The following is an 18,400-nucleotide window of genomic DNA, read 5'->3' as shown; positions in this document are numbered from 1 at the left end:
TACAGATATCACTATGATGTGTGGTGACATGGTTGTATCACATCCAACATGGACCAGAGGAAGCGAAGGAAAGAGTTGTCTCAGGAGATTAGAAAGAACATTATAGACAAACATGTTACAGGTAAAGGTTATAAGACATCTCCAAGCAGCTTGATGTTCCTGTGACTACAGCTGCACATATTATCCAGAAATGTAAGATCCATGGACTGTAGCCGACCTCCCTGGACGTGGCCGCAGGAGGAACATTGGTGACATCAAAGAGACGGATAATACGAATGGTAACAAAAGAGCCAGAAAAACTTCTAAACAGATTAAAGGTGAAGTTCAAGCTCAAGGAACATCAGTGTCAGATCGCACCATCCATCGTTATATGAGCCAAAGTGGACTTCATGGGAGACGAACCAGGAAGGACACCATTGTTCAAGAAAATCATAAATAACACGGACTGGAATTTCCCAGACTACATGTTGACAAGCCCCAAAGCTTCTGGGAGAATGTCTTATGGACAGATGAGACAAAAATGGAACTTTTTGGCAAGACATCAGCTCTATGTTCACAGATGGAAAAATGAAGCATATCAGGAAAAGAACACTGTCCCTACTGTGAAGCATGGAGGAGGCTCTGTTATGTTCTGGGGCTGCTTTGCTCCATCGGACACTGGGTGTCTAGAATTTGTGCAGGGTACAATGAAATCTCCAGACTACCAAGGGATTCTAGAGACAAATGTGCTGCCCAGTGTCAGAAAGCTTGGTCTCAGTCGCAGGTTATGGGTCTTGCAACAGGATAATGACCCAAAACACACAGCTAAAAACACCTATGAATGGCTAAGAGCAAAACATTGGACTATTCTGAAGTGGCCTTCTGAGCCCTGACCGAAATCCTATTGAGCATCTTTGGAAAGAGCTGAAACATGTGGTCTGTAGAAGGCGACCTTCACACACGAGGCAACTGGAGCAGTTTGCTCTTCATGAGCGGCCAAAACACCTGTCGAGAGGGGCAGGAGTCTCATTGACAGATATAGGAAAGGTTTGCAGCAAAATATTAAGTTAAGGCACCATCATTTCTGTCCAGGCCGATTTCATGAGGCTTATTTTTCTAAAAATTCTGTGGAAGCATGGTGGAAAGGCAATGTCTGACTTTCATCTGGTCATTTTCATACATCTTTTATTTATTATTTTTGTCAGATTCAAGTTATTTCTGTGACCATTGTGGGATTTCTGTCATTAAACGAGCGGTACCAACAATTCTGACCTCGTGTGTAGATAATAAATAGATAATAGATAGATAACAGATATATCCTAGATAGATAGTATATAACAAATAAATATATAAATAAATAGATGATAGATAAATAATAGATAACAGAAAGATAAGAGATAGATAATAGATCAAAGATAGATAGATATAAAATAGATGATGGATAATAGATAGACGATGCATAAATAATGGACAGATAATAGATAATAGATGATAGATAATAAATAATAGCTAGATAATAGATCAAAGATAGATAGATAATAGATAAATAATAGATAATATATAGATAATAGATAGTAGATGATATGTAATAGAAAATAATAATAATAGATAGATAGATAATAGATTATATATAATAGATAGATAAAAGATAGATAATAGATTGATAATAGATAGAAAATAGATAATAGATAGAAAATAGATAATTGATAGTTAAGTAATAGATAGATAATAGATAGATAATAAATAATAAATAGATGATAGAAAGATAAAAGATAGTTAAATAGATAACATAGATAATAGATATTAGATAGATAGATAAATAATAGAAAGATAATAGATAGACAGATAATAGATAAAAGATAGATAAATCATAGATGGATAGATAGAATAGATGATATGAAATAGATAGAAGATAAAAGATAGATAATAAATAGATAATAGACAGATAATAGAAAGATCCACAGATGGATACATATGGAACGACACAATATTTCCTTGGACGCTTCACACAATCCGGTCAGATGGAATCTACTTTCTCCGGACACATAAATATTTTGATGACTATGAAGTTTCTGTGAGTTCTGACAGCGGCGGAGGAGCCGGGGAGGAGGCGCCGCGACCATCTGTCCATAGGCTACAATGGGACAGCGCAACACCGCACCAGCAACTGACGGGTACTAATGGGATGGAGGGATGGAGGGATGGAGGGATGGAGAGATGGAGGGATGGAGAGGGATGGAGGGATGGAGGAATGGAGAGATGGAGGGATGGAGAGATGGAGGGATGGAGGAATGGAGAGATGGAGGGATGGAGGGATGGAGGGATGGAGGGATGGAGAGATGGAGGGATGGAGAGGGATGGAGAGATGGAGAGGAGAGATGGAGGGATGGAGGGATGGAGAGATGGAGGGATGGAGGGATGGAGAGATGGAGGGATGGAGAGATGGAGGAAAGGAGAGATGGAGGGATGGAGAGATGGAGGAATGGAGAGATGGAGGGATGGAGAGATGGAGGAATGGAGAGATGGAGGGATGGAGGAATGGAGAGATGGAGGGATGGAGAGATGGAGAGGGATGGAGGAATGGAGAGATGGAGGGATGGAGGGATGGAGAGATGGAGGGATGGAGGGATGGAGGAAAGGAGAGATGGAGGAATGGAGAGATGGAGGGATGGAGAGATGGAGGGATGGAGAGATGGAGGGATGGAGAGATGGAGGGATGGAGGAATGGAGGGATGGAGGAATGGAGAGATGGAGGGATGGAGGAATGGAGAGATGGAGGGATGGAGGAATGGAGAGATGGAGGGATGGAGGGATGGAGGAAAGGAGAGATGGAGGGATGGAGGAATGGAGAGATGGAGGGATGGAGGAATGGAGAGATGGAGGGATGGAGGAATGGAGAGATGGAGGGATGGAGAGAAGGAGAGATGGAGGGATGGAGGAACGGAGGAAAGGAGAGATGGAGGGATGGAGGAAAGGAGAGATGGAGGGATGGAGGAAAGGAGAGATGGAGAGATGGAGGGATGGAGGAAAGGAGAGATGGAGGGATGGAGGAAAGGAGAGATGGAGGGATGGAGGAATGGAGAGATGGAGGGATGGAGGAATGGAGAGATGGAGGGATGGAGAGAAGGAGAGATGGAGGGATGGAGAGGAGAGATGGAGGGATGGAGAGATGGAGGGAAGGAGAGATGGAGAGATGGAGGGATGTAGAGAAGGAGAGATGGAGAGATAGAGGGATGTAGAGAAGGAGGGATGGAGAGATGGAGGGATGGAGAGGAGAGATGGAGGGATGGAGAGGAGAGATGGAGGGATGGAGAGATGGAGGGATGGAGGGATGGAGAGATGGAGGGATGGAGGGATGGAGGTATGGAGGAAAGGAGAGATGGAGGGATGGAGGGATGGAGGAAAGGAGAGATGGAGGGATGGAGTGATGGAGGGATGGAGGAAAGGAGAGATGGAGGGATGGAGGGATGGAGAGATGGTGAGATGGAGAGAAGGAGGGATGGAGAGATGGAGGGATGGAGAGATGGAGGGATGGAGGAAAGGAGAGATGGAGGGATGGAGGGATGGAGAGATGGTGAGATGGAGAGAAGGAGGGATGGAGAGATGGAAGGATGGAGAGAAGGAGGGATGGAGAGATGGAGGGATGGAGAGGAGAGATGGAGAGATAGAGGGATGGAGAGAAGGAGAGATGGAGGGATGGAGAGAAGGAGAGATGGAGGGATGGAGAGAAGGAGAGATGGAGGGATGGAGAGATGGAGGGAAGGAGAGATGGAGAGATGGAGGGATGGAGGGATGGAGAGATGGAGGGAAGGAGAGATGGTGGGAAGGAGAGATGGAGGGATGGAGAGATGGAGAGATGGAGAGAAGGAGGGATGGAGAGAAGGAGAGATGGAGGGATGGAGAGAAGGAGAGATGGAGGGATGGAGAGATGGAGGGAAGGAGAGATGGAGGGATGGAGAGATGGAGGGATGGAGAGAAGGAGGGATGGAGGGATGGAGAGAAGGAGGGATGGAGAGATGGTGGGAAGGAGAGATGGAGGGATGGAGGGATGGAGAGATGGTGGGAAGGAGAGATGGAGGGATGGAGAGAAGGAGAGATGGAGGGATGGAGAGAAGGAGGGATGGAGGGATGGAGAGAAGGAGGGATGGAGGGATGGAGAGATGGTGGGAAGGAGAGATGGAGGGATGGAGGGATGGAGAGAAGGAGGGATGGAGAGAAGGAGGGATGGAGGGATGGAGAGAAGGAGGGATGGAGGGATGGAGAGAAGGAGGGATGGAGGGATGGAGAGATGGTGGGAAGGAGAGATGGAGGGATGGAGAGATGGTGGGAAGGAGAGATGGAGGGATGGAGAGAAGGAGAGATGGAGGGATGGAGAGGAGAGATGGAGAGATGGAGGAATGGAGAGAAGGAGGGATGGAGGGATGGAGAGATGGAGTGATGGAGAGATGGAGGGATGGAGGGATGGAGAGAAGGAGGGATGGAGGGAAGGAGGGATGGAGAGATGGTGGGAAGGAGAGATGGAGGGATGGAGAGAAGGAGAGATGGAGGGATGGAGAGGAGAGATGGAGAGATGGAGGGATGGAGAGAAGGAGGGATGGAGGGATGGAGAGATGGAGGGATGGAGGAATGGAGAGATGGAGGGATGGAGGAATGGAGAGATGGAGGGATGGAGGGATGGAGGAAAGGAGAGATGGAGGGATGGAGGAATGGAGAGATGGAGGGATGGAGGAATGGAGAGATGGAGGGATGGAGGAATGGAGAGATGGAGGGATGGAGAGAAGGAGAGATGGAGGGATGGAGGAACGGAGGAAAGGAGAGATGGAGGGATGGAGGAAAGGAGAGATGGAGGGATGGAGGAAAGGAGAGATGGAGAGATGGAGGGATGGAGGAAAGGAGAGATGGAGGGATGGAGGAAAGGAGAGATGGAGGGATGGAGGAATGGAGAGATGGAGGGATGGAGGAATGGAGAGATGGAGGGATGGAGAGAAGGAGAGATGGAGGGATGGAGAGGAGAGATGGAGGGATGGAGAGATGGAGGGAAGGAGAGATGGAGAGATGGAGGGATGTAGAGAAGGAGAGATGGAGAGATAGAGGGATGTAGAGAAGGAGGGATGGAGAGATGGAGGGATGGAGAGGAGAGATGGAGGGATGGAGAGGAGAGATGGAGGGATGGAGAGATGGAGGGATGGAGGGATGGAGAGATGGAGGGATGGAGGGATGGAGGTATGGAGGAAAGGAGAGATGGAGGGATGGAGGGATGGAGGAAAGGAGAGATGGAGGGATGGAGTGATGGAGGGATGGAGGAAAGGAGAGATGGAGGGATGGAGGGATGGAGAGATGGTGAGATGGAGAGAAGGAGGGATGGAGAGATGGAGGGATGGAGAGATGGAGGGATGGAGGAAAGGAGAGATGGAGGGATGGAGGGATGGAGAGATGGTGAGATGGAGAGAAGGAGGGATGGAGAGATGGAAGGATGGAGAGAAGGAGGGATGGAGAGATGGAGGGATGGAGAGGAGAGATGGAGAGATAGAGGGATGGAGAGAAGGAGAGATGGAGGGATGGAGAGAAGGAGAGATGGAGGGATGGAGAGAAGGAGAGATGGAGGGATGGAGAGATGGAGGGAAGGAGAGATGGAGAGATGGAGGGATGGAGGGATGGAGAGATGGAGGGAAGGAGAGATGGTGGGAAGGAGAGATGGAGGGATGGAGAGATGGAGAGATGGAGAGAAGGAGGGATGGAGAGAAGGAGAGATGGAGGGATGGAGAGAAGGAGAGATGGAGGGATGGAGAGATGGAGGGAAGGAGAGATGGAGGGATGGAGAGATGGAGGGATGGAGAGAAGGAGGGATGGAGGGATGGAGAGAAGGAGGGATGGAGAGATGGTGGGAAGGAGAGATGGAGGGATGGAGGGATGGAGAGATGGTGGGAAGGAGAGATGGAGGGATGGAGAGAAGGAGAGATGGAGAGAAGGAGGGATGGAGGGATGGAGAGAAGGAGGGATGGAGGGATGGAGAGATGGTGGGAAGGAGAGATGGAGGGATGGAGGGATGGAGAGAAGGAGGGATGGAGAGAAGGAGGGATGGAGGGATGGAGAGAAGGAGGGATGGAGGGATGGAGAGAAGGAGGGATGGAGGGATGGAGAGATGGTGGGAAGGAGAGATGGAGGGATGGAGAGATGGTGGGAAGGAGAGATGGAGGGATGGAGAGAAGGAGAGATGGAGGGATGGAGAGGAGAGATGGAGAGATGGAGGAATGGAGAGAAGGAGGGATGGAGGGATGGAGAGATGGAGTGATGGAGAGATGGAGGGATGGAGGGATGGAGAGAAGGAGGGATGGAGGGAAGGAGGGATGGAGAGATGGTGGGAAGGAGAGATGGAGGGATGGAGAGAAGGAGAGATGGAGGGATGGAGAGGAGAGATGGAGAGATGGAGGGATGGAGAGAAGGAGGGATGGAGGGATGGAGAGATGGAGGGATGGTGGGAAGGAGAGATGGAGGGATGGTGGGATGGAGGGATGGAGAGATGGAGGGATGGAGAGATGGAGGGATGGAGGGATGGAGGGATGGAGAGATGGAGGGATGGAGGGAAGGAGGGATGGACAGATGGAGGGATGGAGGGAAGGAGAGATGGAGGGATGGAGAGATAGAGGGAAGGAGAGATGGAGGGATTGTGGGATGGAGAGATGGAGGGATGGAGAGATGGAGGGATGGAGAGATGGTGGGAAGGAGAGATGGAGGGATGGAGAGAAGGAGAGATGGAGAGATGGAGGGATGGAGAGAAGGAGGGATGGAGGGATGGAGAGATGGAGGGATGGTGGGAAGGAGAGATGGAGGGATGGTGGGATGGAGGGATGGAGAGATGGAGGGATGGAGGGATGGAGGGAAGGAGGGATGGACAGATGGAGGGATGGAGGGAAGGAGAGATGGAGGGATGGAGAGATAGAGGGAAGGAGAGATGGAGGGATTGTGGGATGGAGAGATGGAGGGATGGAGAGATGGAGGGATGGAGAGATGGACAGATGGAGGGATGGAGGGATGGAGGGAAGGAGAGATGGAGGGATGGAGGGAAGGAGAGATGGAGGGATGGAGGGAAGGAGAGATGGAGGGAAGGAGGGATGGTGGGATGGAGAGATGGAAGGATGGAGAGAAGGAGAGATGAAGCGATAGATGGAGAGATAGACAGATGGACACGTAGAGATGGAGGGATGAAGAGATAGAGGGATGGAGAGATGGAGGGATGGAGAGATGGATGGATGGAGGGATGGAGGGATGGAGGGAAGGAGAGATGGAGGGATGGAGGGAAGGAGAGATGGAGGGATGGAGGGAAGGAGAGATGGAGGGAAGGAGGGATGGTGGGATGGAGAGATGGAAGGATGGAGAGAAGGAGAGATGAAGCGATAGATGGAGAGATAGACAGATGGACACGTAGAGATGGAGGGATGAAGAGATAGAGGGATGGAGAGATGGAGGGATGGAGGGATGGAGAGATGGAGAGATAGAGAGATGGACACGGAGAGATGGAGGGATGAAGAGATGGATGGATGGATGGAGGGATGGAGAGAACCTGTCCCCACACACCGCTGCAGTCCCACACCCCGGCTGCTCCCTCCTCCTCACCTCTCTGCTCCGGCTCGGTCCCTGTGACTTGTCCTGGGTGCAGCCTCTGTCGGAGCTCCGGTCCCAGGTGCAGTCTCTCTGCCATGTGTTGGGGGGAGGGATTAGTAGGGACTTATAACTCAGGCTGCGTCTTGTGGATGGTCCACCCAGCTGTCAATCATCAACTTCTGCTCCTCCAACTTCTCCTCCAACCCAAAAGAAGCAAAGCCAGGGACAGAGACAGAGACCAGGGACAGAGAGACCAGGGACAGAGACCAGGGACAGAGACAGAGACCAGGGACAGAGAGACCAGGGACAGAGACCAGGGACAGAGACCAGGGACAGAGACAGAGACCAGGGACAGAGAGACCAGGGACAGAGAGACCAGGGACAGAGAGACCAGGGACAGAGAGACCAGGGACAGAGACCAGGGACAGAGAGACCAGGGACAGAGACCAGGGACAGAGACAGAGAGACCAGGGACAGAGACCAGGGACAGAGACAGAGACAGAGAGACCAGGGACAGAGACCAGGGACAGAGACCAGGGACAGAGACAGAGACAGAGAGACCAGGGACAGAGACCAGGGACAGAGAGACCAGGGACAGAGACCAGGGACAGAGACAGAGAGACCAGGGACAGAGAGACCAGGGACAGAGAGACCAGGGACAGAGACCAGGGACAGAGAGACCAGGGACAGAGACCAGGGACAGAGACAGAGAGACCAGGGACAGAGAGACCAGGGACAGAGAGACCAGGGACAGAGACCAGGGACAGAGAGACCAGGGACAGAGACCAGGGACAGAGACAGAGAGACCAGGGACAGAGACCAGGGACAGAGACAGAGACAGAGAGACCAGGGACAGAGACCAGGGACAGAGACCAGGGACAGAGACAGAGACAGAGAGACCAGGGACAGAGACCAGGGACAGAGACAGAGACAGAGAGACCAGGGACAGAGACCAGGGACAGAGACCAGGGACAGAGACAGAGATCAGGGACAGAGACAGAGAGACCAGGGACAGAGACAGAGATCAGGGACAGAGACCAGGGACAGAGACCAGGGACAGAGACAGAGATCAGGGACAGAGACAGAGAGACCAGGGACAGAGACAGAGATCAGGGACAGAGACAGAGAGACCAGGGACAGAGACAGAGACCAGGGACAGAGACCAGGGACAGAGACAGAGATCAGGGACAGAGACAGAGAGACCAGGGACAGAGACAGAGACAGAGAGACCAGGGACAGAGACCAGGGACAGAGACAGAGACAGAGAGACCAGGGACAGAGACCAGGGACAGAGACAGAGACAGAGAGACCAGGGACAGAGACCAGGGACAGAGACAGAGAGACCAGGGACAGAGACAGGGAGACAAGGGACAGAGAGACCAGGGACAGAGACAGAGACAGAGAGACCAGGGACAGAGACCAGGGACAGAGACAGAGAGACCAGGGACAGAGACAGAGAGACCAGGGACAGAGAGACCAGGGACAGAGACAGAGACAGAGAGACCAGGGACAGAGACCAGGGAGACCAGGGACAGAGACAGAGAGACCAGGGACAGAGACAGAGACCAGGGACAGAGACAGAGAGACCAGGGACAGAGACAGAGACCAGGTACAGAGACCAGAGACAGAGAGACCAGGGACAGAGACAGAGACCAGGGACAGAGACAGAGAGACCAGGGACAGAGACAGAGACCAGGGACAGAGACCAGAGACAGAGAGACCAGGGACAGAGACAGAGACCAGGGACAGAGACAGGGAGACCAGGGACAGAGACAGAGACAGAGAGACCAGGGACAGAGACAGAGACCAGGGACAGAGACAGAGAGACCAGGGACAGAGACAGAGACCAGGGACAGAGACCAGAGACAGAGAGACAAGGGACAGAGACAGAGACCAGGGACAGAGACAGGGAGACCAGGGACAGAGACAGGGAGACCAGGGACAGAGACAGAGATCAGAGACAGAGAGACCAGGGACAGAGACAGAGACCAGGGACAGAGACAGAGAGACCAGGGACAGAGAGAGAGAGACCAGGGACAGAGACAGGGAGACCAGGGACAGAGACAGAGAGACCAGGGACAGAGATCAGGGACAGATAGACCAGGGACAGAGACAGGGACAGAGAGACCAGGGACAGAGACAGAGAGACCAGAGACAGAGACCAGGGACAGAGACAGAGAGACCAGGGACAGAGACAGAGAGAGCAGGACAGAGACAGGGACATAGAGACCAGGGACAGAGACAGAGAGACCAGAGACAGAGACCAGGGACAGAGACAGAGACCAGGGACAGAGACAGAGAGACCAGGGACAGAGACAGGAAGACCAGGGACAGAGACAGAGACCAGGGACAGAGACCAGGGACAGAGACAGGGACAGAGAGACCAGGGACAGAGACAGAGATCAGGGACAGAGACAGGGACAGAGACAGAGAGACCAGGGACAGAGACCAGGGACAGAGACAGAGAGACCAGGGACAGAGACAGAGACCAGGGACAGAGACAGAGAGACCAGGGACAGAGATAGGGAGACCAGGGTCAGAGACAGAGAGACCAGGGACAGAGACAGAGACCAGAGACAGAGACCATGGACAGAGACAGAGAGACCAGGGACAGAGACAGAGACAGAGACCATGGACAGAGACAGAGAGACCAGGGACAGAGACAGAGACCAGAGACAGAGACGAGGGACAGAGACAGAGAGACCAGGGACAGAGACAGAGACCAGAGACAGAGACGAGGGACAGAGACAGAGAGACCAGAGACAGAGACCAGGGACAGAGACAGGGAGACCAGGGACAGAGACAGAGACCAGGGACAGAGACAGGGAGACCAGGGACAGAGACAGAGAGACCAGGGACAGAGACAGAGACCAGGGACAGAGACCAGGGAGAACAGGGACAGAGACAGAGATCAGGGACAGAGACAGAGAGACCAGGGACAGAGACAGAGAGACCAGAGACAGAGACCAGAGACAGAGACCAGGGACAGAAACAGAGAGACCAGGGACAGAGACAGAGACCAGGGACAGAGACAGGGAGACCAGGGACAGAGACAGAGACCAGGGACAGATACCAGGGACAGAGACAGGGAGACCAGGGACAGAGACAGAGAGACCAGTGACAGAGACAGAGACCAGGGAGAACAGGGACAGAGACAGAGATCAGGGGCAGAGACAGAGAGACCAGAGACAGAGACCAGGGACAGAGACAGAGAGACCAGGGACAGAGACAGAGACCAGGGACAGAGACAGAGACCAGGGACAGAGACCAGGGACAGAGACAGGGAGACCAGGGACAGAGACAGAGAGACCAGGGACAAAGTCAGAGACCAGGGACAGAGACAGGGAGAACAGGGACAGAGACAGAGATCAGGGACATAGACAGAGAGACCAGGGACAGAGACCAGAGACAGAGACCAGGGACAGAGACAGAGAGACCAGGGACAGAGACCAGGGACAGAGACAGGGAGACCAGGGACAGAGACAGAGAGACCAGGGACAGAGACAGAGACCAGGGACAGAGACCAGGGACAGAGACAGGGAGACCAGGGACAGAGACAGAGAGACCAGGGACAGAGACAGAGACCAGGGACAGAGACAGAGAGACCAGGGACAGAGACAGAGAGACCAGGGACAGAGACAGAGACCAGAGACAGAGACAGGGAGAACAGGGACAGAGACAGAGACCAGGGACAGAGACAGGGAAACCAGGGACAGAGACAGAGAGACCAGTGACAGAGACAGAGACCAGGGAGAACAGGGACAGAGACAGAGATCAGGGGCAGAGACAGAGAGACCAGAGACAGAGACCAGAGACAGAGAGACCAGGGACAGAGACAGAGACCAGGGACAGAGACAGAGAGACCAGGGACAGAGACAGAGACCAGGGACAGAGACCAGGGACAGAGACAGGGAGACCAGGGACAGAGACAGAGAGACCAGGGACAAAGACAGAGACCAGGGACAGAGACAGGGAGAACAGGGACAGAGACAGAGATCAGGGACAGAGACAGAGAGACCAGGGACAGAGACAGAGAGACCAGGGACAGAGACAGAGACCAGAGACAGAGACAGGGAGAACAGGGACAGAGACAGAGATCAGGGACAGAGACAGAGAGTCCAGGGACAGAGACCAGGGACAGAGACAGAGAGACCAGGGACAGAGACAGAGACCAGAGACAGAGACAGGGAGAACAGGGACAGAGACAGAGATCAGGGACAGAGACAGAGAGACCAGGGACAGAGACAGAGACCAGAGACAGAGACAGGGAGACCAGGGACAGAGACAGAGATCAGGGACAGAGACAGAGACCAGGGACAGAGACAGGGAGACCAGGGACAGAGACCAGGGACAGAGACAGGGAGACCAGGGACAGAGACAGAGACCAGGGACAGATACCAGGGACAGAGACAGGGAGACCAGGGACAGAGACAGAGAGACCAGTGACAGAGACAGAGACCAGGGAGAACAGGGACAGAGACAGAGATCAGGGGCAGAGACAGAGAGACCAGAGACAGAGACCAGGGACAGAGACAGAGAGACCAGGGACAGAGACAGAGACCAGGGACAGAGACAGAGACCAGGGACAGAGACCAGGGACAGAGACAGGGAGACCAGGGACAGAGACAGAGAGACCAGGGACAAAGTCAGAGACCAGGGACAGAGACAGGGAGAACAGGGACAGAGACAGAGATCAGGGACATAGACAGAGAGACCAGGGACAGAGACCAGAGACAGAGACCAGGGACAGAGACAGAGAGACCAGGGACAGAGACCAGGGACAGAGACAGGGAGACCAGGGACAGAGACAGAGAGACCAGGGACAGAGACAGAGACCAGGGACAGAGACCAGGGACAGAGACAGGGAGACCAGGGACAGAGACAGAGAGACCAGGGACAGAGACAGAGACCAGGGACAGAGACAGAGAGACCAGGGACAGAGACAGAGAGACCAGGGACAGAGACAGAGACCAGAGACAGAGACAGGGAGAACAGGGACAGAGACAGAGACCAGGGACAGAGACAGGGAAACCAGGGACAGAGACAGAGAGACCAGTGACAGAGACAGAGACCAGGGAGAACAGGGACAGAGACAGAGATCAGGGGCAGAGACAGAGAGACCAGAGACAGAGACCAGAGACAGAGAGACCAGGGACAGAGACAGAGACCAGGGACAGAGACAGAGAGACCAGGGACAGAGACAGAGACCAGGGACAGAGACCAGGGACAGAGACAGGGAGACCAGGGACAGAGACAGAGAGACCAGGGACAAAGACAGAGACCAGGGACAGAGACAGGGAGAACAGGGACAGAGACAAAGATCAGGGACAGAGACAGAGAGACCAGGGACAGAGACAGAGAGACCAGGGACAGAGACAGAGACCAGAGACAGAGACAGGGAGAACAGGGACAGAGACAGAGATCAGGGACAGAGACAGAGAGACCAGGGACAGAGACAGAGACCAGAGACAGAGACAGGGAGACCAGGGACAGAGACAGAGATCAGGGACAGAGACAGAGACCAGGGACAGAGACAGGGAGACCAGGGACAGAGACCAGGGACAGAGACAGGGAGACCAGGGACAGAGACAGAGACCAGGGACAGAGACAGGGAGACCAGGGACAGAGACAGAGACCAGAGACAGAGACAGGGAGACCAGGGACAGAGACAGAGATCAGGGACAGAGACAGAGACCAGGGACAGAGACCAGGGACAGAGACAGGGAGACCAGGGACAGAGACAGAGAGACCAGGGACAAAGACAGAGACCAGGGACAGAGACAGGGAGAACAGGGACAGAGACAGAGATCAGGGACAGAGACAGAGAGACCAGGGACAGAGACAGAGAGACCAGGGACAGAGACAGAGACCAGAGACAGAGACAGGGAGAACAGGGACAGAGACAGAGATCAGGGACAGAGACAGAGAGTCCAGGGACAGAGACCAGGGACAGAGACAGAGAGACCAGGGACAGAGACAGAGACCAGAGACAGAGACAGGGAGAACAGGGACAGAGACAGAGATCAGGGACAGAGACAGAGAGACCAGGGACAGAGACAGAGACCAGAGACAGAGACAGGGAGACCAGGGACAGAGACAGAGATCAGGGACAGAGACAGAGACCAGGGACAGAGACAGGGAGCCCAGGGACAGAGACCAGGGACAGAGACAGGGAGACCAGGGACAGAGACAGAGACCAGAGACAGAGACAGGGAGACCAGGGACAGAGACAGAGATCAGGGACAGAGACCAGGGACAGAGACAGGGAGACCAGGGACAGAGACAGAGACCAGGGACAGAGACAGGGAGACCAGGGACAGAGACAGGGAGACCAGGGACAGAGACAGAGACCAGGGACAGAGACAGAGACCAGGGACAGAGACAGAGACCAGGGACAGAGACAGAGAGACCAGGGACAGAGACAGAGACCAGGGACAGAGACAGGGAGACCAGGGACAGAGACCAGGGACAGAGACAGAGAGACCAGGGACAGAGACAGAGAGACCAGGGACAGAGACAGAGACCAGGAACAGAGACCAGGGACAGAGACAGGGAGACCAGGGACAGAGACAGAGAGACCAGGGACAAAGACAGAGACCAGGGACAGAGACAGGGAGAACACGGACAGAGACAGAGATCAGGGACAGAGACAGAGAGACCAGGGACAGAGACAGAGACCAGGGACAGAGACAGAGAGACCAGGGACAGAGACAGGGAGACCAGGGACAGAGACCAGGGACAGAGACAGAGACCAGGGACAGAGACAGAGACCAGGGACAGAGACAGAGAGACCAGGGACAGAGACAGAGACCAGGGACAGAGACAGAGAGACCAGGGACAGAGACAGGGAGACCAGGGACAGAGACAGAGACCAGGGACAGAGACAGAGACCAGGGACAGAGACAGAGACCAGGGACAGAGACAGAGAGACCAGGGACAGAGACAGAGACCAGGGACAGAGACAGAGACCAGGGACAGAGACAGAGACCAGGGACAGAGACAGAGAGACCAGGGACAGAGACAGAGACCAGGGACAGAGACAGGGAGACCAGGGACAGAGACAGAGACCAGGGACAGAGACAGAGACCAGGGACAGAGACAGAGAGACCAGGGACAGAGACAGGGAGACCAGGGACAGAGACAGAGACCAGGGACAGAGACAGAGACCAGGGACAGAGACAGAGACCAGGGACAGAGACAGAGAGACCAGGGACAGAGACAGAGACCAGGGACAGAGACAGAGACCAGGGACAGAGACAGAGACCAGGGACAGAGACAGAGAGACCAGGGACAGAGACAGAGACCAGGGACAGAGACAGAGACCAGGGACAGAGACAGGGAGAACAGGGACAGAGACAGGGAGACCAGGGACAGAGACAGAGACCAGGGACAGAGACAGAGACCAGGGACAGAGACAGGGAGACCAGGGACAGACCTGGGGCGGACAGACGCCAGAACAGAGGAGCTGTGGAGGATTCTCGGTGCCGGCTGGGGGCGGTGAGTGTCAGCTCTGCGGCCGGTGGCGGATAAGAGGATTAGATGAATAAAGGCTTCACTTCTTCAAGGGGCTTTTTAAGAAAAGTCTCTTCTCCTGCAGGAAAACCGTTTAGGGGGAATTAAAGCCTTTTACTTTAATCCTGGATCCTGCTCCTGTCACAATAAGGGGATGTGAAGCCCCCGACCCCCGACCCGGAGAAGGAGCCGCACAGAAAGCAGCAGCGGCTTCAAATGTCGCACGGGGCAACGAGACGGCGACAACAAGGAGAGAAAATCCAGAGGAAGAACAGAATAATGCGGACCCTCTGCTACCTGTACCCAGCAGAGCGCCCCCCGGCCAGCAGGAGAGACCCCGGAACATACAGAAATGCCGGATCCTATAGAATATATATATAACTCTGTATAATAAATCCTGCCTGCCCTATATAATATATATATAACTGTGTATAATAAATCCTGCCTGCTCCTATATAATATATATATAACTGTGTATAATAAATCCTGCCTGCCCTATATAATATATATATAACTGTGCATAATAAATCCTGCCTGCTCCCATATAATATATATATAACTGTGTATAATAAATCCTGCCTGCTTCTATATAATATATATATCACTGTGTATAATAAATCCTGCCTGCCCTATATAATATATATATATAACTGTGTATAATAAATCCTGCCTGCTCTATATAATATATATATCACTGTGTATAATAAATCCTGCCTGCTCCTATATAATATATATATAACTGTGTATAATAAATCCTGCCTGCTCCTATATAATATATATATAACTGTGTATAATAAATCCTGCCTGCCCTATATAATATATATATAACTGTGCATAATAAATCCTGCCTGCTCCCATATAATATATATATAACTGTGTATAATAAATCCTGCCTGCTTCTATATAATATATATATCACTGTGTATAATAAATCCTGCCTGCCCTATATAATATATATATATAACTGTGTATAATAAATCCTGCCTGCCCTATATAATATATATATCACTGTGTATAATAAATCCTGCCTGCTCCTATATAATATATATATAACTGTGTATAATAAATCCTGCCTGCCCTATATAATATATATATATAACTGTGTATAATAAATCCTGCCTGCTCTATATAATATATATATATATATAACTGTGTATAATAAATCCTGCCTGCTCCTATATAATATATATATAACTGTGTATAATAAATCCTGCCTGCCCTATATAATATATATATATAACTGTGTATAATAAATCCTGCCTGCCCTATATAATATATATATCACTGTGTATAATAAATCCTGCCTGCTCCCATATAATATATATATAACTGTGTATAATAAATCCTGCCTGCTTCTATATAATATATATATCACTGTGTATAATAAATCCTGCCTGCTCCCATATAATATATATATAACTGTGTATAATAAATCCTGCCTGCTCCCATATAATATATATATAACTGTGTATAATAAATCCTGCCTGCCCTATATAATATATATATATAACTGTGTATAATAAATCCTGCCTGCCCTATATAATATATATATAACTGTGTATAATAAATCCTGCCTGCCCTATATAATATATATATAACTGTGTATAATAAATCCTGCCTGCCCTATATAATATATATATAACTGTGTATAATAAATCCTGCCTGCTCCCATATAATATATATATAACTCTGTATAATAAATCCTGCCTGCCCTATATAATATATATATAACTGTGTATAATAAATCCTGCCTGCTCCTATATAATATATATATAACTGTGTATAATAAATCCTGCCTGCCCTATATAATATATATATAACTGTGTATAATAAATCCTGCCTGCTCTATGTAATATATATATATAACTGTGTATAATAAATCCTGCCTGCTCCTATATAATATATATATATATAACTGTGTATAATAAATCCTGCCTGCTCCTATATAATATATATAACTGTGTATAATAAATCCTTCCTGCTCCTATATAATATATATATATATAACTGTGTATAATAAATCCTGCCTGCTCCTATATAATATATATATATATAACTGTGTATAATAAATCCTGCCTGCCCTATATAATATATATATAACTGTGTATAATAAATCCTGCCTGCTCCTATATAATATATATATATAACTGTGTATAATAAATCCTGCCTGCCCTATATAATATATATATAACTGTGTATAATAAATCCTGCCTGCTTCTATATAATATATATATAACTGTGTATAATAAATCCTGCCTGCCCTATATAATATATATATAACTGTGTATAATAAATCCTGCCTGCTTCTATATAATATATATATAACTGTGTATAATAAATCCTGCCTGCTCCTATATAATATATATATATATAACTGTGTATAATAAATCCTGCCTGCTCCTATATAATATATATAACTGTGTATAATAAATCCTTCCTGCTCCTATATAATATATATATATAACTGTGTATAATAAATCCTGCCTGCTCCTATATAATATATATATATAACTGTGTATAATAAATCCTGCCTGCTCTATATAATATATATATAACTGTGTATAATAAATCCTTCCTGCTCCTATATAATATATATATAACTGTGTATAATAAATCCTGCCTGCTCTATATATAATATATATATAACTGTGTATAATAAATCCTGCCTGCCCTATATAATATATATATATAACTGTGTATAATAAATCCTGCCTGCTCCTATATAATATATATATATATAACTGTGTATAATAAATCCTGCCTGCTCCTATATAATATATATAACTGTGTATAATAAATCCTTCCTGCTCCTATATAATATATATATATAACTGTGTATAATAAATCCTGCCTGCTCCTATATAATATATATATATAACTGTGTATAATAAATCCTGCCTGCTCTATATAATATATATATAACTGTGTATAATAAATCCTGCCTGCTTCTATATAATATATATATAACTGTGTATAATAAATCCTGCCTGCTCCCATATAATATATATATATATAACTGTGTATAATAAATCCTGCCTGCTCCTATATAATATATATATAACTGTGTATAATAAATCCTTCCTGCTCCTATATAATATAAATATAACTGTGTATAATAAATCCTGCCTGCTCTATATATAATATATATAACTGTGTATAATAAATCCTGCCTGCCCTATATAATATATATATATAACTGTGTATAATAAATCCTGCCTGCTCCTATATAATATATATAACTGTGTATAATAAATCCTTCCTGCTCCTATATAATATATATATATAACTGTGTATAATAAATCCTGCC

General features: G+C 49.4%; 1 protein-coding gene across 2 annotated transcripts in view; it reads right to left on the bottom strand.

The window, feature by feature from the left end:
• Positions 1-18,400, bottom strand: part of DMBX1 (diencephalon/mesencephalon homeobox 1) — a 237,165-nt gene that overhangs the window by 207,488 nt on the left and 11,277 nt on the right. Inside the window, exon 1 of one of the 2 annotated variants that reach the window (XM_069735895.1) lies at positions 7,594-7,674. The exons of the other annotated variant lie outside the window; for it this stretch is intronic. The gene's annotated coding sequence lies outside the window, so the exon portion shown is untranslated. Of the gene's footprint in view, positions 1-7,593; positions 7,675-18,400 lie in introns of those variants that run through there. 2 annotated transcript variants of the gene reach the window in all.

Source organism: Ranitomeya imitator, chromosome 8 (assembly GCF_032444005.1).
Source record: "Ranitomeya imitator isolate aRanImi1 chromosome 8, aRanImi1.pri, whole genome shotgun sequence".
Lineage (NCBI taxonomy): Eukaryota > Metazoa > Chordata > Amphibia > Anura > Dendrobatidae > Ranitomeya > Ranitomeya imitator.
Note: the sequence above shows the minus strand (reverse complement) of the source record. Positions and strands in the feature narration are given on the sequence as shown.